Source organism: Chaetodon trifascialis, chromosome 12 (assembly GCF_039877785.1).
Source record: "Chaetodon trifascialis isolate fChaTrf1 chromosome 12, fChaTrf1.hap1, whole genome shotgun sequence".
In the NCBI taxonomy this organism is placed as follows: Eukaryota; Metazoa; Chordata; class Actinopteri; order Chaetodontiformes; family Chaetodontidae; genus Chaetodon; species Chaetodon trifascialis.
The window spans coordinates 23,753,689-23,780,015 of record NC_092067.1 but is presented as its reverse complement, the minus strand read 5'-3'; positions in this window follow the sequence as shown (position 1 = coordinate 23,780,015).

Sequence of the window (26,327 nt, the reverse complement as noted above, 5' to 3'; positions counted from 1 at the left end):
TATCAACCACAAGTGGTTTCAGTTTGCCGATCAAGGTTTTGTTTTCTCGAAACCAAATGGTGCCTGGAATAAAGAAGACTGTTCAGAGCGCCCTCATTTTAGTCGTTCATATGGTGCAGTTTATTTCTAACTCCAGCTAGTAGCACGTAAACACCATCTATCACATCTACATGTGGCTAAAGACACTGATGACTTCAGTTATATTGAATTGACACACAAAGCCAATGATACAGTTAGCTTTTAATGCACGTTTAAGCAGCTTGACTTTAAATGAATCCAACAAATCAGTTGTAATTCATTCAAATGTGGTTTATTTGAACCCTAATTTCAATTTATAATGGCTAACCAGGACAGCTAGGTTATCGAATTTGTTTGTAATGGGAAGATAAGGATGATTAGTCATGATAATGTAGCAAAGGCAAATGAATATACCACTTAAGAGGCTAAAAACATTGTTCGCAGTGGTTCCAGTTGTCACATCACTGCCGTAGACCTGCACTACCAGGGTGCGCCAGTGCGCAGTGACATCACTACTGGGTGTGGTCACAGTTGCAATGAATCAGGGATGTCCAGCCAGAAAGGTAAGAGAAACACTGCTTTTCAGTCCAGTATTACTGTTTAGGGCTTTAGTGTAATTGCTTTTTAGTTTTAAGTTAACCGCCACTGAAATTTCAATAAGCGAGAAAGAGGAAAGGAAAATCCTGTTGGATTGCTTTCACGTTATAAATTAAAAACTCTACATCATGCAGCCGCTGACAGGCAGTTTGAGATGAGGCAGAGATTTCAGTTTGACTTTAACAGCACCATTTAATGGGAGTGCCGGAGTCGGTGGAAGCCACCCTGGTAGAAGAGACCTGAAGGCAAAAAGACATAAAACGCTGCTCACTACTCTCTTAGGTTTCAGAACAAAAAGTAATTCATCTTCATTATTTTTATTAGGATTAAAGATTCACCGCTGCCAAATTCTGATCAGTTGTGAGGCTGTGGGGCATGACAAGGACAGTGTGTCAAGGTGCATGCGTGTTTCTGCTGTGGGAATGTTTATGTTTGTGTGTGTGTGTGTGTGTGTGTGTGTGTGTGTGCGTGTGTGTGTAATAAGCTGGTGTCCCTTTCAGCATCGATGAACAGAAGCTACTCGCTCAGTAACAGATAGCTTCAGACCATCACTGGGTACATTCCTCTGAACCCATTAAAACTGACTTGTGTAAGAGCGGCTTGGCATACAATAATACTTATTTGAATGGGTAGACAGGATTAAATGCCCCAATGCTTTGGTATGTCTGTAAGCAGACACACACCCCAATATAGCCAAAGAGGGACTTCCCCGCAAATCCTGGAAGCACAGCGTTCTCATACTTTAAATAAATGTGTACACATCATGCTGCCATGGGAAAAGACAGAAACCCCGCTGGCCAGAGTAGAACGCCCTACATGTGTGTCAAGGCAAGACGCGGCTGAAGAAAAGGTGAAGCATGTTTATATAAATCAGAGATGCGGTATATATAAATCTATAGCCATGAACGCTGTAACAGCTTTCCACATTTTTACTGCCAGGATGTAAATGGCTTCGTCAGAGTAATGGCTTATAAGGGTTTTGCCAAATCGGTCTAGTCTGGAATCTGTTTAATGAGCGCTGCAGGGGATATGACTTAGGCAATATTTTGACACCTGTTTCAATAATATGTGATTTCACCCTCAGCGGGAAAATGAAGTTACATGACTGATCGTCTTCATATTCTAACTACAGTATTTATGGGACTCCACAACCAGCCCAGGAATACCATGTACATCTGTGGCTAATTGTAAATGACCATATGGCCACTTTTTTAACATTTAAAATTATGGATCACGAGGGGCTTTGTTGGTCAGAAAAGGAATACTTTGCACTTTTGGGCTGCTTTTCAGGCTGCAAAGTGCCGAATTTCTGGGCAGCAGAAAGCATGATGTGAATTAGCTTGTCGGCTCGCTAACAGAAGCAACACTGTGAGTGTTAATAAGAGAAGTCTTTAGCAGTCTTTAGACCGGTCGTTCCCAGCTGGTTTAGCTTGAGGGTCAGGGTCCACACACTGACCAAGCTAACACCCTCATTGCTTTGAGGAGACAGTGCTAACAGCTGTGCTACCCTTCAGTTAATTCACAAAATGAAAACTAAGGGCCTGTTCACATATGTCTCATTTGGACCAGTTTCCCTCCAAAGATCGCTTTGTTTGGGCTCATGTGAACACAGCAGTCGCACTGGGATGTGGGACAAAACATGCAGGACGAGATCGCCAAGAAAGGGTGGTCGAACCCTGGCGTGGTTCATCTGTGGCGGGAAAGCTGATGGACCAACCGCCAGTATTTTGTGATGATTTTTGCGTCAAAACCTAAAGTAAAAATAAGTCCATCTGCTGATTGAGAATTGCATCCAGGAAGCGATCTTATAATTGACCTATATCTATGCAGATGTGTATGCAAATCATTTGGCAGTATGCTAACACACAGCTACGTCAGCGAGGGTGTTTTCCCTGATTAACAGGTCAAAAACAAAAAACTTGTGTGAGTGATGCAGGGTGACAATTGCCAAAGCTGTCCAATCGACAAGATCCCTGTCAGTCTGTGTAAGTTCATGTTTACTCCTCTCAGTTCATTGTAAAAAGTCAGAGAACTGAATTACAGCAATGCATCATTTTAGCCCCTGAATCAGAACAAAGCAAATCAGCCACATGTGTGAATACACTCCAAAATAATTATGCAACGACCGCTGCTGTTTCATTGTTGGGCAGGATGCTGATTAGTGCCTCCTGGTAACACCGGACCTGGTGCCCCCTGATGAGGTCCTGTTACTCATGCTCTGCCCTGCAGGCACACTGCTGGTCATGTGAGGACGGCGGCGCTACCTCAGTTTCCCTTTTGTTTTTTAGCACCTTCCAACACCCACAGTCTGTCTCATCTCTCACACCTTACAGTACTGATGACACATGCCTCGCCATGCCTTGTTGACATCCTGTTATTATGAACTTTTCTCAAATAAATTGAAATTGTATGTCTCCCATATTTGTCACGACCCAAGAGCAGGGTAATTTCGGGGTGATCATCCACTCCTAATGTGGTTGTGCCTCAGGTAGTTTGTTGGTTTTCTGCACACTTGTTGCTTCTACACTGATTAAACTGATGGGGCTCAGCTGTGTGTTTGCTTTGGTTTGGCATTTTTTTTTTGTCAGCTGTTCGGATTTTGGGAGGTGCAGCATGTGTTGCTCTGGTTCCTTGGAAACATTTGTTTTCTGTCACACTGTTGGATGCTGAGCAAAAGGTAGAGGCTTCCCCGCGAGGCTGTAGTGGCGTTTCCTCTGACTTTTCCATCAGTTTGTTTTCCTTGTTTAGTGTTGACAGTGGCAACATGGTTAGTGTGAGTTGTTTTAGTTTGTTGTGGTTCAGCAGTTCAGGGAAAATACTCTGTGGGACTGAATCTTGCCTTACGTGTTGGGGGAGTTTTTTGATGCGCTTACAGAAGCGTTTGCAAATAGCTACGCTAAGGAACAGTTACAACACATAGCTTAGCATGACGGCATTAGTGTTGCACAGAAGAAACGCATGGGCGAGATGAAAGCTGTGGTTTTGTTCTTACTGGAATGAGGTGTTTTGACTAAAGGCGTTTTGTCCGGATTTGGCAGTGCCACTGTCTGCGCCTGCCTCCCTACCAGAGTTTGTGCTTAGACGTTTGAGTAGCAAAGGGAGTTTCCTGGTTTTGCAACTTGAGTGGGAAGGAATAAGATTAAAAGTGGACATGGAGAAACAACCTGAGTTGGAAAAAAATTGGCAGCACACTGAAAAAAATGAAACTGTAACAGGTAGATTTACTCAGAGATGGGAAGCTTTCTCCAGGAGTGTCATGAGCAGAGGACTTTTTTCCTTTGACTGTGTGTGATGCTGATGTTGTTAATCTGCGCTCGGTGAAGGTTGATGAGAAAGATCTTTGACTTTTTGAAAGCATCGCAGAGGCTACGAAAGAACTCAGCCTCAGTGTGTCTTTACTGGGAGGGCTCACATGAGAATATCTGGCTTTGTGCACTACTGACTGTTTGAGTTACAGTAGGTTAAAATCAAATCAGCTGTTTTGGAAGCATATCACCAGAATGTCACATGGTTGGCGTTTCTCTGCTGGTAGCTGACTCATTTGATAGTTTTTGTGAGCTGCTGCCTGATGATGTATGTTTGGAGAGGTACGCTCTGGAGATGCTTTAAAAAGTGGGGATGAAAACTGTGCTGGTGCTCAGTTTTTGAGGCCTGGTCTCTCACATGTAGATAAATCCTCATACACAGGAACTGAGGGCAGGGAGCGTAACTACTGTTGGTCATTGGAAGGATTGATGTCCACTATTGAAACTGAAAGCTAAGTGTGTTTCGGGGCAGAGGGTGGTGGAGAATATCCAGGTGTTTTTCCAGCCTGCGCCATGATGTGTGCACAGAGCTGTAACTCGACTGCTCGGGCGTGTAGTGATGGCATGGTGAGTGCAGAATATGTGGTTTCCCTTTTGTTGCTCCTCCATCTGTTTTCAAGGGAAGAATGGGTTAACAGCCAAGGGGCTGATTCATCTGTCCACTTTGTGAGGTGAGTTTTGTCAGTTGAAGAAATAAGAGACGACACTCATGGTTACTTTCCCCAGAGAGGTTTGCTTTAGAGAAAGTGGGTGCCTCTTTTGTTGGTGAAGCGATTTTCCAGATTGTTGTGCCGAAAATATTCAAGTTAAACTGTGCATGATGAGGGGCGTAAGAAAAACGTACGCCTGCGTTCTGCGCTGTTTGCTTTGGGCTTGGTTGAAACACAATGTCTCTAAGACGTGCCATACATGCCAGCTCGCTGGTAAACCGTGGCGCGTTATCAAGCCTGCTCCTCTTTCTCTAACTCCAGTCGTCAGCTGTTTAAACATTTCATTTCATCATAGATTGTGTGGGGCCTTTACCTCCGTCCAAGTCTGCCAAGCAACAAGATATCCCGCTGGAAATCCTTTGCGTTTCATCTCGGTAAAATTGGTCCAGACTTCGACTCAGTTCATTTCTATTTTTGGCGTCGCACGTGTGATGTGTGATCAAGCTTCTAAGTACACTTCTCATGTGTTTAAGCAGATCTTAAAACAGTTGAGAGTGAAGCATAACCAGGCGTCTGTGGACCATGCACAGAGCCTGGGTCTGTTTTCATCGGACGCTAAAATCATTGTTGCACCCCTATTGAATGGGAGGGACTGCTGTGATGATGATGATGTTATCATCAGAGAAGTCATGCAGGACAGCACTACCTTTAGCCCCAACCGTCATGTTTCTGGTCATTCAGTGTGTGTGTGTGTGTGTGTGTGTGTGTGTGTGTGTGTGTGTGTGTGTGTGTGTGTGTGTGTGTGTGTGTGTGTGTGTGTGTGTGTGTGTGTGGTCTGTTAGCAGTCCTCTGAGATGATTTGACAGAATAAAACTGATCGACTGATCGCTACGTGCCACTACCTCAGCCTTGTGATCAGGTTCTAGCTCTCATGTTTCTTGTGGTTTCACTGCAAATGTCCGACGCTCATGGCTGGTTCCTGATGGTTCCTCCTTGTGTGAGGTGGATGTTAAAGCACCTGGTGTTTGCACAATCTGGACAATGTAATGAATACTGTAAAGACACCAGGGTTGACCAGTTTGGTTCAGTGACATTTTACAACAAGTTTGACTCGCTGAAGGGATGTTGGCAGCTACTGCTGTGGTGCAAAGAAGACTGAAGTCAGTGAAAGTGCAGCGCAGTAGATGCACAAAGTGGCAGGATGGAAAAATGCTGGTGAAGTAAAAGTACCTCAAATTAAGGATGGTATTCTTAATTGCAGTCAGAGACATTGCACAATTATCAAAAGTATAGAAATTGTAGAGAGGGTATGCAGGTAGATATCCTGTATATACATACAGGATATATCTCTATCATGTTTGATCGAGCGCTGTGGATTGTGTGGATCTATCTTCTATCGTAATCCAGCCTAATCTTTTTCCTCTTGTTTCATCTCCTTCCACTGATGGTTGTCTGTAGGGATAGTTTTACATTGTTTGACATTTTCCCAATTCTTGTGAAACGCTCCACGTCAGAGAAGCTGTGGGTACCTACCTGAGCCGGACTCTCGCTGACACACACCTTGGCAGTGCAGAACAAGAGTCCATTCTCCTTCACTGCAGACCATGAAGTAAATACATGAGCGGTGTAACAGAAACGCTTCAGATGATGAATTGCTGCTAGTTCATTGGTTAGACTCTGACTTCATGTCTGAGTGAGTGACATTTCCTAAGAGCTAAGTTTTTCAACTTGTCCTGGGCTTTGCTATAGCCACCCACAAATGCCCCTTGAAACCCAAGCCAACAGTTTCTATCAAACGACGAGTCAGGCATACAAAGAACACCCAGTGCTGACCCGACTCATGTGTCCACGAGCTGGAACATTTTGCCATTGTTGTTTCCAAGTCTTTCCGCATTGTAACTGTCATCAATCATAGTCCGGTACCTTGCACTGTAAGCTAAATCCTAAAAGCTATTTTAAAGCTTGATGAATAACTTTTAAATCATCAAGTGTGTGAACACAATATCAGATACCAGTAAGTTTTAAGGCTCTGTGCAGATTCTGTTGTTTATTTTTCAGTGACTTACAGCAGCGAAAAGCTTTTAAATTCTCCATGTTTTACCATTTAAACCAACCTGTCTCACGGCTAACCTCAGCCCTGTTAGCGCATGATTATCATCGACACCATGCTCGTAAAAATCATTACACAAGATGCATTGTGCTGCGTATTTATGTATGATATAAGCGCAACACAATGAAAACATAAACTCACTATCTCACTGAAGCCGTAGCGCCTCTATAGTTGTCACTTGATTTAGAAAGCTTGTTAATGCTGTACAAACACATGACTCCTCACGTTGCTCAAACTGCTCGCGTACTGCCCTTGAAGTTATTGTTCAGGTAAATATAAGCGAAGTACACACAGTGCCATAGCAGTTTTTCTCAGGTGGAGTTGGCCAAAGCAAATATTTAGTAATCATCACTCCATTAGGATTTCTTTTCCGAGCTTAGTGATCTCATAGAAATCCCACCTGTGTGCTGCACTTCCTCTATGAGCTCTCCTTCCCTGGCAGGGTGTGCTGGAGGTTCAGTACCAGGCACAGTCCAGGAGCTGACTGCGTAATGAGCTGCTGCCTTAGTAAATCAGGAGCGGGATACATGCAGATTGTGGCCACGAGCTCAGTGAACACTGCAGGCCGCATTTACGTAATGCCAAAGTAAATCTGGCCCTGAGTGTGCAGGAGCTGCAGATGATTCAGCAGGTGTTGAAAAACATGAATGAAAAGGAGCATCTAACGAGAGGGACTCAACGCTAACGTTAGCAAGCTAGGCTCGTTAGCTCGTAGCTTCAAGAGGAAAGCAAACTACATAATGGGTCCTCCAAATGTTTAATGCTGTGGGTGCACAGTACAGTTGAAAGCTAATGCTAGACTTGCTGAAAAAGGGGAAAAACAGCTTGCATCAATGTTCTCCAGTCAGACGCACACCACAGAAGCGAGGCCTGTCCTCAGATATCAGGCAGCTGCTGCCATGGGAAATGCCAATCCAGATGTTTGAAGCTTAGACGCTGTTTCCACAAATGTGTCCAAAAATGCATTTATCCTATTTCATAAAAGTGAAAAGCCTCAGTATCATGTTTTCTATTTACTTAAACCCAAAGTGTGTGAATTCAAATTTCAGTCTGACTTTAAATGAGATCTGTGGGGGGGCTTTCTGACTCCTTCAAGCTAATGGAAAGACCACAAGTGTGTAAATACCAGTCAAGTAAAAACATATCACAATTTCAATTTACGCTCACAGTTAATCAAACCGAAAGGTGTTCGGGCTTAAAGCAGCAGACAGAAGTTCCACACCAGTCATGGAGAAGAATATTAGAGTAAAAGGGACTTGAGGGGCTTGGAGAGAACAATTGTCTAGAGCTTAATAATCGATTCAGTAAGCAGTTCAAGCAAAAATGGCGAACAATCCCTAATCAAAAACGTCTTAATGTGGAGGTAATCTTTTATTTTTAGTTTTGTACACATGGCATGTGTACTTTTACTCTGAATGCCAGGTTGACCTCTGCATTGCTTTCGACCAGGTGCTTCCTCTCATGGTCACACTCTACTTTAAGGGTCAAAACACTCAAGATGCCTTCAGGAACTTCAATGCACTCCTGTGCTAAATGCTTGAATGTGTCGTCTGCAGAAACTCACGCCGCTATGTTGAATCCATGCATATTTCAGCTGAATGTCAGTGCAGGAGAATTCTGAACAATCCTTATCTTTGCTGTATCTGTGATGGGTGTGTAACCCCTAACAATTTCCCCCCTCTTTTCCTCAAAACAGGTTTGGAAGAAGAAACTGGCAGGATGGATGTGAGTACACTATTAGGCTGTTGGCTGCAGGGGCTGAATGCTAAAATGGACAAAATAAGCAGGCAGTTACGCCGAGGAGCTGCACTCGTGGCCTTGGCTGCAAATCTCTGCAGGCTCTCACATTGAACAGTAGTGAAACTCAATCCCAGCTGTACGGCAGCCCAGCCTGTGTTTGTGCGTACATGTACTGCATTTGTGTGCATGCGTACATGTTCAGACAGCTCGAATCCAAAGTACCATAGTTCATGTCAGCAAAGCGGCTAGGTGTTTATGGCTGTAATGGAACACAGTGGCTCGTGTTTTCATTGCGGAGAAAGGCTGCAGCATGCGCGTCTCATGCAAAAACACCCATTAACCATGCCGTGTGTGTCTTACAGCAAATTTCTGGTATCCTAATGTTTACTTTTTTATCAGTAAATTAATTATTTGGAGCAATTTAGTTAATTAAAATTGCAGCTGAATGGCTTCAGCTGTTTTCGTAGCAATGCAGCTCGACACGACAGAAACCTGCTTCCAGTCTACTCATCACCCAGCAGACATAAAAGTATTTTGCAGGTCCTCGGAGTGCAGTCGAACTCAGGCGGACAGATATTCTTAGAGGCTATGACTTCATCGCAGAATGAATAATAAATAGGTAGGATGGAGACACAGACACGCCAGTGCAGAAGAGGGGTTACATTAACATTTGTTCCCATTCAAAGGATTTATTAATAGTTTATATCACTTTGGTTTTTGTTACATATTACTCTACCTATCATGCTAAATCTGAATTATACGCCCATATATCTCTTCTCCAAAAAAGCCACTTGGTGGTTAAAGTTTGATGAATAGCCACAAAGAAAAACAACAAAGCCAAGATGTAATAGTGAAATTCTTCAGAATTTCCATGACACAGCGTTCATTACTGCTGATCTGAAGTAAAACAATCAAACAGTAGCTCATATGTCAATAACTGTATTTGTATTGGTGTCTCAAATGTGTATTTTACTTGTTTTGGAAAATTAGTCAAAACAGAAGCAGGTTTGAGTGTAAAATCAGGTGGAAAGAAGTATGACCCTAAACTGATGCTAAACGAAGTTCATATGGAGGTAATCTGTTAGTGTTGTATGCTCTCTTATTCCTTTTGGAAAGACGAGCAGATTTGCAGTTATTTTACAGAGAAATCTACCTTGAGAAAAGCATAAGAAAGCATAAAACACTTCTTTCTCTCGGCACTGAATTCACAGCGTTGCTTAAACAGACAGATCTGGTACAGAGTCTGGAGCACACAGTCATGTTTAAGAGCTTCAGGTGCAGCAAACTATTGTTTCAGTATAGAGAATGAGTTCATGTATTTAGTCTGATGAAGTCACAGTTTATGTCAAAACATATTAAAAACAGTTTGCTTCAGACTTTATACTCTGCACCTGAGTTTGTAGTAAATACACCTACTCACTTTTAGAAGATAATATGTATATGCAGCATTTATGTTTTTGCATCAATATCTTTAACGAGAGGAAAAAACACGCAGCATTTTAAACAATGCCATTTTCAGAACAATCTGAAGGATTTTCCCCTATTTCAGTGAAAAGTGTTATAACTTGCAAATGCCGCGATCATCTCTCCCCAGCACGTCTCCGGGTTCAGATCACACAAGCCTCGTTTTGTGCGTCACAACAAGGAGGTTCTGGAAAGTAGAACCCAAGTAGGTATGTGCAAAGAGAAGAATGACACTATTGTACGCGGCTCGTTGCAGAGTGCAGAATCTTGTTAACCTTTGGAATCTGGCATTGCATCAAGCTGGCAGGAACACAAGGGCTGGCACCTGCCTTTGATATGCCTGGGCAAGGAGGAACGTGGGCAACCTTGTGTCTCCTGCACTTGCGTCTCACACACGCAGGTTAAGAAAAAATGTCATTTGTAATATATACTTCAATCTTGCAAATTTATATTCATCACTCCAAATGAATGTAGCATTATTTTTCTACTGAAAAGACTGAAAGAAAAGGGTATTTATAAAACATCTGCTTGCAGCATTTTTAAAAAGTTTGCAATCAAATGCACCTGCCGGATAATTAAAAACATCAGTAACTCTGAGCTGTTTTGTCGGTGCAGACATCAGCCACCAGCCAGCGTGTGCATCTCTACATTATCTTAAATATTAAGTGAGTGCAGAACCTTTTCAGCAGCACTCCAATAGGACCAAAGTTCCGCCCGTCTGTATCCCGTGATATATATTTTTCAAGTCTGGAGTAGAATTTCATGGTCTGCTGAGTTAAAAGCAGTACAAGAGCCCCAGGGTGACTGTTTTGTCTGTCAGCCACAAGTGTTGAGGCTCGCTCATTTTATCATTTACTGACCTGAGACAACCCTCCACTGTTATAATTGGTTACCAACCTAAAAATGGGACCAATTCTCTACACCATGGTTGCTCCCTTGTATTCTTACTTTTGTTGCATTTGCCTTGATATGGTGCCAGTTCCCCTCATAAAACTTCCTTTGGCTCCATGCCAAGCTCACTCAGACTGCCCTCCAATGGCCCCTGGCAGAGTGCAGTACGGGCTCATCCGAAAGCTGCAGGTGTTCCCACTGGTTGCGGCCATGACCTCACCCCCTTCTGCCCCTAAATAGGCACTTGCCAGCGGATTCACACACCCAGGGGGTCTGCAGCAGAATGATTGCATTGGGCCAGGAATTGGACTCTGGGAGGGGGTGCTTTATTTTGAGGCCAAAGGCACAGCACTGTAGCATTGTGGCCATCATCTGCTAACAATGACACAGCAGAACCAATCCACATCAGTAGGAACTTAGACACAGCTGCAGCTACAAGCCCACAATAACACAGCATGGTTCTCCTGAAGGGACATGATGTACTCGCTCAGACGCTTTTCCTCAAGAACGTGGATACAGTGTGTACTGCAGCTACTGTGTGGATGGATATTTTGTTGTCATTTGCATAACGAAGTTTTTCAGGGTAAGAAACTCCACATTTCATGCCATTTCATTTTATTATCTTATTATGTCTGTTTATTGATTAAGATGGAATTAGATGGTTAGCTGAGTCACTGTCCTATTCATTTAGAAGCTATGCAGGATTCAAAATATCCACTGATGTTTGCTATTATCATTTTGAAAGAGTATTATTTGGAGGAAAACAAATAATTCATAATTTGTAAGTAATGCTTGTCTTTACTTCACGTTTCAAAAATAGACTTTCATACACTATCACAACCCATTGTTTGCTCCTAGAATAGAATAATTTGCAGACTAATCAGAGTGAGCTTATTATCTCTTCATTCTGTGCTGTTGGAAAACATGAGCGAAAGTTCATTCCTGACCTTTGAAACAGCAGTTTGACATTAAAAGTCTTAACTCACGGCCCATTTACCACCTTTGTCCTGAGCTCACACCAAACACCACATGAGAGGGAGCTTGCTCAGTTACATTAGCTGATGTGCATTACACATATTCTTGAAAGACCACCTGGTATCATGTGACCACTGCATGAGACAATTCTTCCATGCAGTCTTTTTGGATGGACATCTCAGGCCTGACTCGCTGTCTGGTGCAGGTGGTCAGCTCTGTCCTTTGGCAGCGCTGCTCCTGGTCTCTTCCTGTTTATTAGCCTGCACAGACTTGTGGAGACAAACTGGAATCAGTGGAGTGACTGATCACAAACCTCTAGAGGCTCCACTGCTGGCCATCAACCTCGTGATTTACTCTGACGGAAATACTTTCGAAGAATAGCGTAATGAAGGGTATATAATGTATTGCGTATGTTGTTCCTTGTGGCACATGTTCCTCCAGACTACAGCGGTACATTTGTGTGTTTTCAGTCCACAGAGTTTCTAATAATCATCGACACGCTATGATCAGACAGGACGGCTCGCCAGCAAACTGAAACTGTCAAAACATTTTGTGCCACAGAAGTTTATCAAGCCAACAAAAACAGAGGAGCCCGTCGTTGAGATGCTTGACGCTCCGTCTGAACCCTCGCCGGCATCTGTCAGCAGAGCTGAACGACGAATCCCTGATCCGACACGGAACAGAAAACATTAAGCGGAGTTGATATAACGGTACGTTTCATTTGGTCATGTCTGATATTGGAAACACACAAGTTGTGGCTGTTCTGTCATATCTAAAAATGTCACAGTCCACCCAGTTTAGTTAAAGATCTACAAATGTCCTTTGTCATGGTGAATCCCACACACACTCATTCATGGCTTTTATTTATCAACTTGACAGACAGACCAGTATTCTTGTTTTGGGAAGATCCAGAAGTAAGTTAGACATTTCTCATAGAAGACATTTTGGCATCTGACAGCGGGAAAATGATTGAATTCATGTTCGCTGCTTCAGTTCATCACATGAAAGAATTGTCCGAAACTTGTATAAATGAGGAGGACACTGTAAAAGTTTGCAGTTGTATTTTCATGCTTTCAGTCATGTGTGCAAGCTTGTGTGTGAATTCAAGACAAGAAAAACCCTGTTTGTTTGCTGTGAACTGAATCAGAGAGTAACTGTGAGTTTTGCTTTGGAAAGATGAGCTGATGAGTTCAAGTTGCGGTGGCTTGGAGCGTCTGAAGCACAGCTAAAGAGGATGGAAGAGACTGGACATCTGTGGATTTTAAGGTGTGTTTCACAGAGCTGAACACGATGCACATTCACACTTGGAAGCTGCCAAGTAGTATCAAAGAGAGAACAGCTGGTAGCTGAAATCTTCCCATTTCGGGAAAACTGCGCCCCAACAAACCAAATGTCCCATCATCCTGCAGAGACACCTGTTATTCTCATATCATGGATAAAAGTTCACTTCCTGATCAGTGAGGAAGGCTAGCTAATGCTCATACTGTGAGTGAGATTCATCGTTAAGGACTCTCCTCTTTCTTTATGCAAGAAAACAAGCCTGTCAAAATCAAGCAGCCTTCTGTAAACGCAGTAAATTAGATGCAGTAAATTGTGTAATTGGAGATCTCTCTGTGTATCCATTTGTGTATGAAAACATGTGTACAGAGCAAACACGTGCATATTCCAGACTGCAAGCTTCCAACACCGGTTCAGCATGCCACGCGACAGTTGGCGAAGACCTCGTTCTGCAAAGGTTGACGTACCAGCTTGACTTAAAATGGACCCCCCCCCCCACACCCAACCACAAACAAACTCAGTCGTGCTGACTGGCAGGCACATGCTGGACCCTTATTGGCCACTGATCATTGTCATTTCTCAGTTTTCTCTGCTGTTTTCTGTCTCTGTAAAGCGGACGTGCTGGTTGCTCCAGCCTGACAGAATTACAGCCATGCGCTGCAGAGAGTTCAAAATGGAAAATGATGTTGTGTCAGCTGTTGTGGGATGGCCATAATAGACAAATGATTGATGGGATATTCAGCGTATTCAGCATTTTTCTTCATGTTATATAAGACAATCATGGAGATGAGTCAGGACAAAGTTCCCATGACTCAGTACTTCCACATGAAACTGCCTTTGTGCGCTCTGGTATTCACATCATTGCAAATGTGACCTCTTATGCGTTCAAGCTGATCAATAAAAACTATTAAAACTTGACTATATTCTTATCGTCCTGTGTTGGTTTCTGACCACGTACCATTTCTGTCACTGTGTCAGATCATAGTCATAACTTCTGGCAGCAACGTGCAGAGAGACCTGACAGACTACACCTTGGTCCCCGGCCCATCTCGGCTTGCCGTCTGCTTGCATGATGTCGCCAGGAAGGAGGTGCTGGGGAACCGTCTGAAGGCACTACGGCATGTTTACAGACGTGAACGGAAGAACGTCCTGTGCTCATAGTGGACAACACTTGGAGCACGTCATCGATGGACAGAAAATGTCCATCAGGATGTAGCGAGGTGTCCCAGATGCAGCATTGTTTGTCGTCCACTATGACACAGTACACGGGATAAAGCCATCAGCTGTCTTCCAGACGCCCACATCTGAAGGGTCAGGCTAATGTCAGGCTGATATTCCGTGGTCTGAATCAAGCTTTAGTCAGGCTCCAAAAGAAACTGAATCCTACATTTCCCATAATGCAGCTTTTTTTAGATGTCTGTGTCTTTTTAAAATGTGATTCCTCGTTTTCCTCGTACTGAACTCATTTTTACATGCGGCAGAGGGCGCCTTTAAATTTGATTTGGCATTTTGAAGCAAACATCCAGATGATTTTATTAAATGTAACATATGATCACTTTTGTGTGACGGTTGCAAAAATCTCCATGCAAACTTTAAGAATTTGTCGTGTGAGCGGAAAAATTCGAACCACTGTCCGCTTTGGCTTGTCAGGGAGAAAGGATGGGGGGACCACATGTGCAAATGCTATTTTTTCTGGTCTGTCATCTATTCACACTGTAAGTTCAAGTGGAGGTCTGGACAGCATCGACAGAACAGAATGACCCCAGTGGCTCTTTAGACAGTGATGCAAAACAGAGCTTTGTTACTGTCAAGTCATTGAGCGTCACAGCGTAAGACTGACCTCCCAGGAACACAAACTATGAGCTCCAAGAGGGAAATGGCTGCATTTATTCATTTAAAGCTGCAATTACCTGATTTCACCCTCACGGTCTCACACAAAACACAGCAGATATGAGGACCATTACTTCCAGATATGAACAACTAAAATATTTCACCTCTGCTGGTGGTGAACTGGCGCCTCAGTGAGCATCACAATTAGCCTCAGAGCTAAGAATTAGTAACAGCATGTTATGCTGTTTGCGGCAGACGGCCTCTGACTCATTCTACTTACTACAAATTCCCAAAACCACACAATGACAGTATATACTGCACACTGTATATCCACCCCAAACAAGTGCATGTTTATAGTCTCCTAGTACTAAGTACCACACCACACTTCTGTGACAGCGACCCAACTCCAAGATCTCATCATGCTGGTGATTGGCTGTCTAAGGTCGCACCTGATGTTGATGACCACAAACGTCATCCATACTGTCACTCCCTTCTTCTTTGGATTTGGTAGACTTGATGCCCATGAGCTTAGTGCCATTATTTCTTCAGAATAAAAGCATGGTGTCCACAAATGTAAGCTAACACACAGCTGGACACAGCTGATGTGTAAAATAAATGTAGGAGAGAAACTGGAGGAAGATTACAGTCTGACGCAAACGCACACAGACACACGTTTGTTGCTAACTAGCTCACAGCTAATGCCTGCACAGTTGGCATGTTTGCAGTTAAAGGCGAATCAGCAAATGATCCAGAATTCAAATGTATGTGACCAACTTGAGGTGGAAAGTCATTTTGTGTTCTGCCTGTGGAACAAATATTAAAAAAGAAAAAGAAAGTTCCTGCTGAGTAAACACAGCGAAGGCGCGCTCCATACAAACACAGCTGAATGCTGCTCGTACAGTTGTTGAACAGGCTGTTCTGGGTGAATAAATACAGCCTGCAGTCCAACGGTGAAAAATGTGAAAATGATCTTTGCTCAGTCTGAACACATTTACTCTCAAAATGTCACCATTCCACAGTTTATGACCTTCATGTTTTATTTTGTGCTCCTAAATTACAGCACAGCTTCTGACATTGTACTCATTTCAAACTGCCTGTGATTTGCTGCTTTTATTCTGAAGGCCAGAGGTGGATTCCTCTCTTAATGCCACTGGTGAAGCCTCACAGGGCTTTGGTGTGAACAACTATTTGTTCAAGTTTAGCCTTAATGCTTCACTGGCACAGATTCAGCTCCTTTGACCTTCACTTGATGCGTCATCAGCTCTTCTTACCATTCCTCATTTTATTTCGAAATAAATAAGCGAGGAGGCTAAAACAACAGTCAGGTTCTGCTTTGCAGGTGAGGAGACTTGTGGCCTTAAATTAGATTTCACAAGGGAAAGGCAGTTTATTTGAAGTTTGTTGTGTCCCGTCAATGGATGAAAGAGCGTCTGAATGGTAGTTTGAGGGTGTTTGAAGAGAAACTCAAACAAAGTCTTCCTCAGCTGCATCGTCTCTGCCTCCAGAGACATGGAGAGCATCAGATGAAACGCATTCTGTGGTTTATCTGGTCATCACATACCGCTAAACGAGTCACATGCGCTCATGTTGATCTGGAAAAAAGGTTGACTCACTCTGCCGTATTGTTAATGTACCCTGCTGTGCAGCTGCCTAATATAGAATGATGAGCGTGAGGAATTCTGCATTTCAGCTATGTTTTCCATCTCATCCACACTTTTCCTCTTGGACAAAGGCCGCTGCTTTTTCTTCTCTCCCTTTCACGCTAATTCACACACATAAAGATAAATGCGTTGCGACGGCCGATCCACAATTGCGAGGTGTAGCGCTCACATTTTTGTCAGGAAACATGAATTAGAGGAAAACCTCTAATTACATGTGCATGAAGTGTACACATAAAAAGAGAAGAGTCAAAGGAATGCACTCACAATCCCAACGCAACCAAACAAAATCTACATTTCTTCCTTTGCAAAACAAAATGTTTGGTCTACAAGCTAGCGCACATGGGATGTGCTGAAAACTTGACTTAGCAAGCCAGAGACACAGCATGTAAACAGTATGACAAGGTCCTGCTCTCCCAAAGAAAGACTGTTGTTCCAGCGAGGACAGGTTCTTGGCTCGCTCACGTTGAATGACTGATTGGATTCTAGTCAAAACTCTTTTCTGGCAGGGCTTGCAGGAAAATAGAACAATATTGGGCGCTGTCAATTTGTCGGGGTATTCCATTACGTTACAGTGGTGCGGATCAGATGCAAATATGAGCTGAGTCATTTGAGCTCGCCAAACAAATATTGCTGTCAAGTCTGATGCATACATGTGAGGGTCGAGATAACAGTGCGATTGAGATATTAGCATTATTAAAACACAGAGATTGTTGGTTTGTCAGCTGCCTCCGTTGTGTGGGAACCTTCGGTAAAAACTGCGGACTGGCATCTGCGCCGGGACCCCGGGACATCCAGGGACCTTTGAAGGCCACTTCACTGCCTGGTGTTGTGGAGGGATTCTGTGTTTGGACTCACAGGAAACACGTTGCGAAATAAAGTCCCGTTTAATCAAACCCAGCAATGTTTGTGACTACGGTACAGAATCGAAGAGGGTTTTTAATTACACTGATTATAAATTAAACAAATTCAGCAAGCAATCTGGAGATTTCAGGACTCCTTGAAGCAGAAGTGTGACAATGCTGCATTCATGCCTGATGAAGACAAGTCCACAGTCTATCTTCAGTGTGTAAATCTATCAAATGCGGCAAAACCGTCGACGCAAACTGTGCTAGCCCTCCAGCTATGGTGTTAGCTAACCTGTCTGACAAGACACGGGGGAAACACCTCCTCTGTATTTCCACTGAGTCAGTTACACTCGCCCCCTCCACACTCATCATCCCGTCACTCCCCCCAGTCTGCAGCCGGCAGCACTGAACGGTAAAACTGGTTCTTTAAAGTTCAGAAAAAGCTCATAATACAAAACTTTCTGGGCAAGAGCCTCACACTGTTCAAAACGAAGTGACATTTTCAGGTCAGAGACCAAAAACCCTTGAAGTGAATTAGCGATTAACAGCTATTCGTACAAGAGCGTCCACAGTGCTGCGCACAGCTGTGGCCGAGTAAATCAACAAATACAGGTCCTGAATTCCTCCTAACAGTCACGTGTTTTTGCACAAGTATGATGCTTTCTTGTTACATTAAGTTCATCTTCAGAGTTTCCCCATTCATCATCAAAGGTCATATTGAATCTGCTGTCATTATGTCATATTTTCTTTTTGTTGCTATCTTTTTTTCTTCTGTTATGATAAGACGATGACTAATAATGACAGAATAAACGGTCACTGCTGTTCGAGCTGCAGCACATAATTCTTCTGTCAGGCACTGCAGTCTCAGAGCCAGCTTTAGAGACGAGCTGGGAAACAAGCTCCAGGGACGAGTGATAAATTCATCAGAGATGACACTATAGGTGTTAGATGATGTTGTCAGGCTTCCAGCAGCGATCCACAGTTAGCGCAGGCCGATTCGTCACGAGCGAGTCCTGATTTAAACTTTAACCAAAGTGAGTTTTCTTCATCATTCTGCGCATTGATTTGGTACGAAGTCAACTTGTGACTCAGAAAATAGAAAATGTTTAAATAAATGTTTGTTTGAAAAAGGAAATCTGATGTTCTTCCTTCTGTCAAGCTGTTCCTGTCTGTATACATGTGGTGTGATACTGCGGGATGCTCGCGGGTCAACATTAAATAGATGAGAGGGGCTAAAAACGGGAAGCTGAGCCGGTACATCTGCCCTTTTCCTAACATTTACCAGAAGAAGAGGATCATCGTACCTCCATGAGCCTCACCTGTCACCTATTATTTGTCTCCTCAACCTGACGTTTATGGGTCCATCATGACGTTTATGGCCCATTCCTGTTCACTTTGAAAGTATATGAGCAGGCTCTGAAAGCGCCCATCTGGCCTTGATTTCTCCGCTGCCTGGAGCCTTTTGTCCAACCGCGAGACTCCGGTCCCTCATGTAATGTGTACGTGCACGCATACCGTACATAAACACACAAGGTGGATGGAGCCAAACCATTTCAAAGCTCCTTAAAACATGGTGTTCTTAGCAGCAAGATGTGACACTGACTTGTGGCAAAAAGCCTCCTTACACAGAATTTGCATAAAAATCTGAAAAAAAAAAAAAAAAAGTCCAGTCACATGCATGGCTTAGAGGCAGAGACTGAGTGAGAGATGGAGAGCAGGAAAATACAGTAAAGTAACATCCCACTCTGAGTAAACAGAGCAGCCAAGCTATTTTTATTAGTCAGCTCAATCTCTATGGAGACTCGGGGTGGGGATGGAACTTCCTTTATCGAAACCTGGCAAGTCCTGATCAGAAACCTGAGGGAATTTCTCTGTCTAAAAGAGAGAGCTCCCATAATGACGCCAGGCATCTCTGAGGCATGAGGTCATCAGAAGAGGGAAAAATGTCCCATTGATTTCATTTCTTTGCAGGAGCGTTACTGGGTAAGAATCAAAGGTCAAAATGCCTTTATTAGATTGAAAGACATTTGAAATCGAGCCCTTTTGTGGTAGCCAAATGCTACGTGTTGAGCATGCTCCAAACGTGTGGTTAGGATCGTTTTCATTTTTGTGGGGTACCTGAAACTAAAGGCAGGGCCCTCCCACATACACCTTAAGCCTTGGAGGAACAGCAGCACAGCTGAGCAAAGCCAAGAGCGCCTTCCATCACTGCTGGGGTTGTAACATCACAACCAGCCAGGACAAAGTGGCTAAAAAGAGCAAAACAAACACGTTTCAGCACAAAGAGATAGCGGCAGCAGCAGGCCAGGACGACAGAGTCAAAAGTTTACTCACAGAACATGCAGGAATGATGGATGAGAGAGCTGTCAGAAGTGGGGCCCCGGGATCACGGCCCCTCTGCATCGAGCTCAAAAGCTGTCTGACATTCAGCGCAAGCTGTCTCTCAAACTTCACCACACAGGAATTTTGGAGTGCATCCCCTCTATTAAAAGTTAGTCCGCTGTGGTCCGAATGTGAGAGGAAAATGTGATGCGCTTACAGTGCGCGTGAGGTTAAGATCATGACGCAGGGCTGAGCCGTGAACTCGGAGGACCCAGGTGAACTCTGCAGCACTGCACCTCACGCATGTTCCTCTGTGTCTGAATATACAGGCATGGCTTTTTTTCACCACACAAACTAAGTACACAAATATGGATTTGCCAAAATACACATGCTAATCTGCTCTCTGATCTTTTTGTCTGAGACACTGAAGAAGCCGCTTTAAAATCCTGGGGGAAATGATTGACTGCAGCGTCTCAAAACAAACATGGCTGCATCAAAGTTTTATTATTCAATAAACTAAATGGATACAAAAATACTAAACAGACATATGGACACGCAACCTTTTATTAAATCCAGAAAATGTTTGCTGTATCATTTTAAATTCACAGCACGCTGTGGCTCCATCTGTGTATGCTGATGACATAATCAGACAAAAGACAGTGTAAGCTTATATTACACTATCAAAACACTGCTGCGCCATGAAGGCGCACTCACATGCTTTTTATTTTTAAAAGAATAGTTTGACATTTTGGGAAAAACACACCATTAATACGGCTGTCATGTCTGTGCTGTGTGTTAAAAGTGAAGCTTCCCCGGCCAGCTAGCTGTCCAAAGGTGACACGATCCACTTACCCAAGGAATATTTCAACATTCGGGAAATATGATTATTCATGTTCTGGCTGAGAGTTTGAAGGGAAGATTGCTATCACTGGCACGACTGTACAGTAAATATAAAGCTACAGCTGGTTAGCTTAGCTTAGCACAAAGTCGGGCTGGTTTCATCAGTCACCTGCCATGAACCTTCCAGCTGAGGACATTTGTTGCATCACTTTCTGTTGTCATCCATCTAAATGAGACATAAAATGGCCTCAAAATATAAAAAGAAGAGTAAAAACAGGGTGATCGGAGTCAGAGTGTTTCTTAGTTCTGAACAGCTGCCAGAAAACCTGTTTCTGCTCCCAGCTAAGAAATAATCGGCTGGTTTTGATCCCACTGGACAGAGTGAGGCTTCCCCAGGGCGCCAATCAATTTCTAATCTAAGAGACATTCCTCCATTGTGCGCTCTTCAAGCGGACTTAAAAAGCATCACGATCTGTCAGTTATGTTTGCCACAACCGCCTCAGAAACATACGCAGGCCCTCCTCTGGCAGCAGCATGCTTGGAAATAAATGTTTACCAGCTCTGGTTGCAGCTCCACAGGCATTCACTCGTGTCCCGTTACCTTCCCATGTCAGTAGAATGCTAATATGCTCGTACGGCTTCATCGGACATGCGGGGAATGCCGGGGACGCCAGCCTGAGCATGAGCAGGGTCCCCTCGTGGAATGTTTTCCTAGGTGTCATTTTCCCATTCCTTCCAATGTCTCTGAGTGCACGAGTTTAGGGGAGCTCAAGTACACTGGAATAGTATTACACCGTGTACAATATGGTGCCCTTGGCCTGAATCCAGTTGACTTACAGTAAAGTTTGGGTTATAAATAAACAAAAAGTTAACTGAGGATTGTGCATTTCTTCTTCTTCTTATACCGATTAATTCAGATTGATCTATTACACGACGTAAACAGGTTTTTGTCCTTAAAATGGACTCTTGACAAGTCTTCACCATCTATCGGAAGACGACACGCCAGCTTTTGACACGGTGCATCAGCCTCGACAAACACATACTGAATGTCTTTAGAGCAGCAGAGCCGGTGCCACGAGTTGCCATAAGCTTTATGAAATGTGGTTGAAAGAATCCGGAGGCCCGTCGTCTTTAATTCGTAGCGCTGGAAGGAAGGTTGGGACCATCAGCAGTTTCACTGTGCGTTTACAAGCTTCTGGCATAGGCCTCTGAAGCGATGACCATCGCAGATCGTGTTAGTTTCCATAATCGTGTCTCGTCAAAATATATATTCCAAATGTCTGGCAGCGCTGTGAAAACAGGAACAGCGTGCAGTGAGCCATTTGATTCATACTCGAGCCTCGAGGACAAAAACAGCAGACGAAACCGAGACGTAAAGCTCCTTCTTCAACGCTGACAAAACAGCCTCGCCGCAAGGTCCATTCAGCAGCTCCTCTGCAGCTTCCGAGCGGTCTAGACCAAACACGAAGATCTGACTTCCACAGCGGGACGAGCAGAGGACAATTGTCCCACGTCAAAGGTGTCCGGGAAGAGCTCACGCTTTACAGTGTTATTATGGAATATTTAAAGCATTTAACCAAAGGAAGTCACGTAATGAATTGAATGTTCTGTTTCAGATGTTTCACCACCAATAAGTGCAGAAAAATACAAGTACATTAAATCAGTCTCCACACATAAACTAGTTATTTTGCTCACGTAGATAGTTTTGATCATCATGCATCAAAAAAAGGCCCATATTTGTAGCATTTAACCACGTAATCTTAGTTATCTAAGTAAATAATTTAAGGTAATACTTGAACAGTTAATTAGAGAGTAACACAATGACTGAATGGTTCTTGACTTTGGGTGGACGTTCATTCAGAATATCCTCCAGAGGTAAATTTTGACAGTAAACTAGTTAAATTAAAGTATATTTCATATCAGACTCATTAGGTGTTAAAATAATATACTTAAATTCATACTTTTCTGAGCACATCAGACTGTTTTCCTGGAGAGAGACACGCCACTCTTTGTCTTCTTATTTGGCAAAAACACACGGTGGTTTTCATCCTTGAGTATGGAAAACATAGTGTGTGTCTTTTTCGGGGCTCTTTGGATACAGACGGCGCAGAACACATTTACCACAATTACTTTATTAACTACAGCTGATAAAATCTTTCAGGGATGGTTTTAATGTCAGCCAGGGAAACTGTAGTTCGCCAAGTAAAAATGAAAAGTCTAATGTTTATTATTCCCTGCATTTTCATTCCTTATACAGTTTGATTCCCATGACCGAGGGCATTTCAGGCCTCGATTCTGCTGATACCTTCAAACATGCTGACGCTGAAACCCTGAACGTACTGTCTCAGTATTCACGACACAACCAAAGTGTGTTTTGTCCAGATTTACATTTGTTCTGGGGCATCAGCATCAGTCAGGATCTCTATAGCAGAAATGACTGTTTATCATAAAGACATGTGCAAGAGGCCCTGCAGAGCTGTGCACGTGGTTCACGGTCCAGTGTTTGTGCATACTGTCTGAATTTAACTATGTTTGAATTATGGTCTTGTCTCCTAGAAATCCGCTCTATATACACTAATTAACAACAGCAAATGCATGCAAAAATGTTGATACTGGACATATTTCATTGTTTTCTGCTAAAACAGGCAATCTTGCAGTGCATTTCATGGTCATGTTTCGGCACGGACAGCACTTGATAGACCATGGTCTTGTTTTAATGCAGAAAAAGTCAGCAGCGATCACAATCTTTCCCTGACCAGCGTGGTTTTGTTGTGTAAACCGAACTGAATCCCGATCTTTCCCGAACCTTAACCAAAATGCTGTCAGTGCCTAAACCTGACCACAGTCTGGACATGAACCCTGGATTCTGGTGTCACAGCCCAGCACTCTGTATGCCCACCATCCACCCTGACCACGTCCCTGCAACCCCAGCTCGGTACAAAAAATGTAGTGTTGAACATAACGAGGCAGAGCATATCGACACAATGCAATTGTGAATGCAAATTAATTGTATAGAAATGTAATTAAGAGGAGGAGTTGAAGGTCTAATGCAGCCTAACATGCAGCACACTTGTCCTTCAACCAAGCGCCGTTCATCCATCAATGTCAGACGCAGTTTATATCTGGGAAGTGACTGAGCTCCGACCGCCGTCAAAAAAAACCCTGCTGGTCAAAATGTCCGGCGTTACTCAGCATGACAGTGAACGCAGACGCTGTTCTCTGTCCTGAAACAACATAATTAAAACAAAGCAATTTTTTCAGTCTCTGGAAAGTAGGTCCATTCCTGAAGTGTAAACAAGGAAAGTGTATGCTTGGGGATTTCCAAACTGTTGTCTTTGTCTTCAGAGGGGACGGGTGGACATGTCCTCCTGATCGTACCAAAGTCTCTCTGAACACTGTTCTCTTACTGTTCCAGTTGTTGTTGTTGGTATTTTTTACAACATGTAAGTCAGTGATTAATACAGCAGTAATGACGATAAAGCTAAATGTCCCACCGCATTATTTACATTAGTCAGGATTGTTGTAGGAGGAGATAGAGGATGGTGAACAGAACTGATGATATTTCCGATTAATCTCATCTTTTCATGGGATTTAGGTAAAATTAAAGTCACAAAAATCCTCATTAATCAGTAAATTTGCTCATTTATGACTTAAAAAACATACAGGACAGTGGGAAATACGTACATTGTGGTTCACATTGTTTTGAATTGCAAACACCTGCCTGCTCACTTGGCCGAAAAGACTGAAAAAGTCTAAGAAATGCAGTGTAATTCTGTTTTGTGTCATAGGGATATTATTGTCCACAACACTGTCAAGATATATAAAGCTCACAAGTCCTAATTGTAAAAATCTGATTGGAAAAGAATCTTCGGTGATGCAAGATGTAATCAACAAATCTTGCATCACCGAGATACATCTTGCATCACTGAAGAAATATCTTTCTTCTGTAAACAGCAGATCTTTGAAAATGCATCACTGTGTCCAAAGCCATGTGGGAAATAGGGCACGGCATCTGTTTTCTGGCCTGCAGACGAGAACCTTAATGGCTTCAATTTTAATATCAACAACTCAACTATCTAGTGCAGTGCAAGGACAGAAACCACAACATCTGGAAACTGTCATCAAAACACATGAACCGTGTCAGTGAGTGCTTACATGCTGACTGCCAAGATACATTTTTTATCCACTTAATATGTCAATTACCACAAATAATTACCCAAAGTTAGCATGCTATATCATATTTAAAATATTAAACGCATCAACTGGTGTGGCAAAGGAGGCTGCAGAAAGAAATTTACTGTTTTTCAGTGACCCCGGCTTTATTGTTAAAGCGCTCTCCAGCTGTATTCTAAGGTGAGATGTCCTTGAGGCAGAATGGAGCTTGGATTAAGTGTGAGGTGGTTTGGAAAGGAAAGTCTCACAGACTACGGAGACTACGCCAGAAGCCAGAAGATTTTTCATCCAGGCAGGCTATGGTGTCTTGCCAATCCTGTCAAACCTGCATATTTGGGGAAAGACAGTCAGCCATCCCTGCCAGAGTATCTGCAGATCTTGAAAAGTCTTAAAAGGCATTGAATTCAGTTACCTGGAGCTCTAAATTGAATTTATAAAGGAATATTTTCTCTTGATTGCTGTAGACAGTAACATTAGTTATTACTGTTTTAAAGACGTGGTTGTGGACAGGTGCATGCAGGAGTGTTAGCCAGCATCGTCAGACCCTAACCCTAACTAACCCAAACCCTGTGGCTAGGAAGTTCATCAGCTCGTAATGGGCTCATGCCACCTCTAATTAGCTTCAGTGAATCATTTTTAAATGGTTAATCCATCCATCAAATCTTTGCCATCTATCTGTGTCTGGGACAATGTAAGGTGTAAAATACACCTGTGATGTACTGAAAAAAAGTGATGTCAAGTTTAATTAATTTCAATGATTGTCAGCTTCAGGTTTTCCATCATTCTTTCAGCATGATAGTGAAAAAAGCTTCTACTCTATGTGGTATTACAAAGGTTTTAAAAAGGTCTGGTATTAAATTTTGTGAAGACCAAAAATCCACACAACCAAATAGAGAAAGTCCACTGGCAGATGGCATCGGGATACCAGCAGTCAAGCTCATTGCCTGACCATAGGCTAAATGTGTGAGGCAAAACTTGCATCAGCTTAAGACGACTCTGAGAAAGCAGTTAAAGCTTCCTCTGCACATCCTTGAGTCCAGCCTGAGACCAGATGTTGTCCTCCTTACAGAGAACACCAGCAGGTCATCCTGCTGGTCTCTCCTGGGAGGATCACCTGTATGAGGCTATCAAACAACATTTATCAAGCATGAGGAACAGATTAGTCACTGCCAAAGGCACAGCTGGATGGAGCCAACCTGCCAGTGGAACTATGCTGCAGAGCTTTCAGTGTCTGCTCAGATACTGCAGCACGCTAGACATCGCGAGGGCCAAAAGATGGAGAGCCAACTGCAATAAGATTGAAGTGCCAGAGCAAGAGCCTCAAGATGGCCAGAAAAAAAAAGATCCATGGAAACCATTTTAATGTGACCTGGACACAACCAGATGATCAACCTCTGCTGGGTGAACGGGGGAGGGCCACAGTGTATAATGATGACAGACTCGAAACATGCATTGAGCTGTGCAACATCACGCCAATGTGTCCAGAAGCATCTGTAATATCTTGATGCACGTAGCAAATCTTGATAGTCATGAATCAAGCGGTTCCCTGAGCTGCAGCACAACCGCCGGTTCTGCCAGTAGATCCATCTGTTCCTGATGAGGAGCCCTCCTGGGCTCAAAACCTTGGA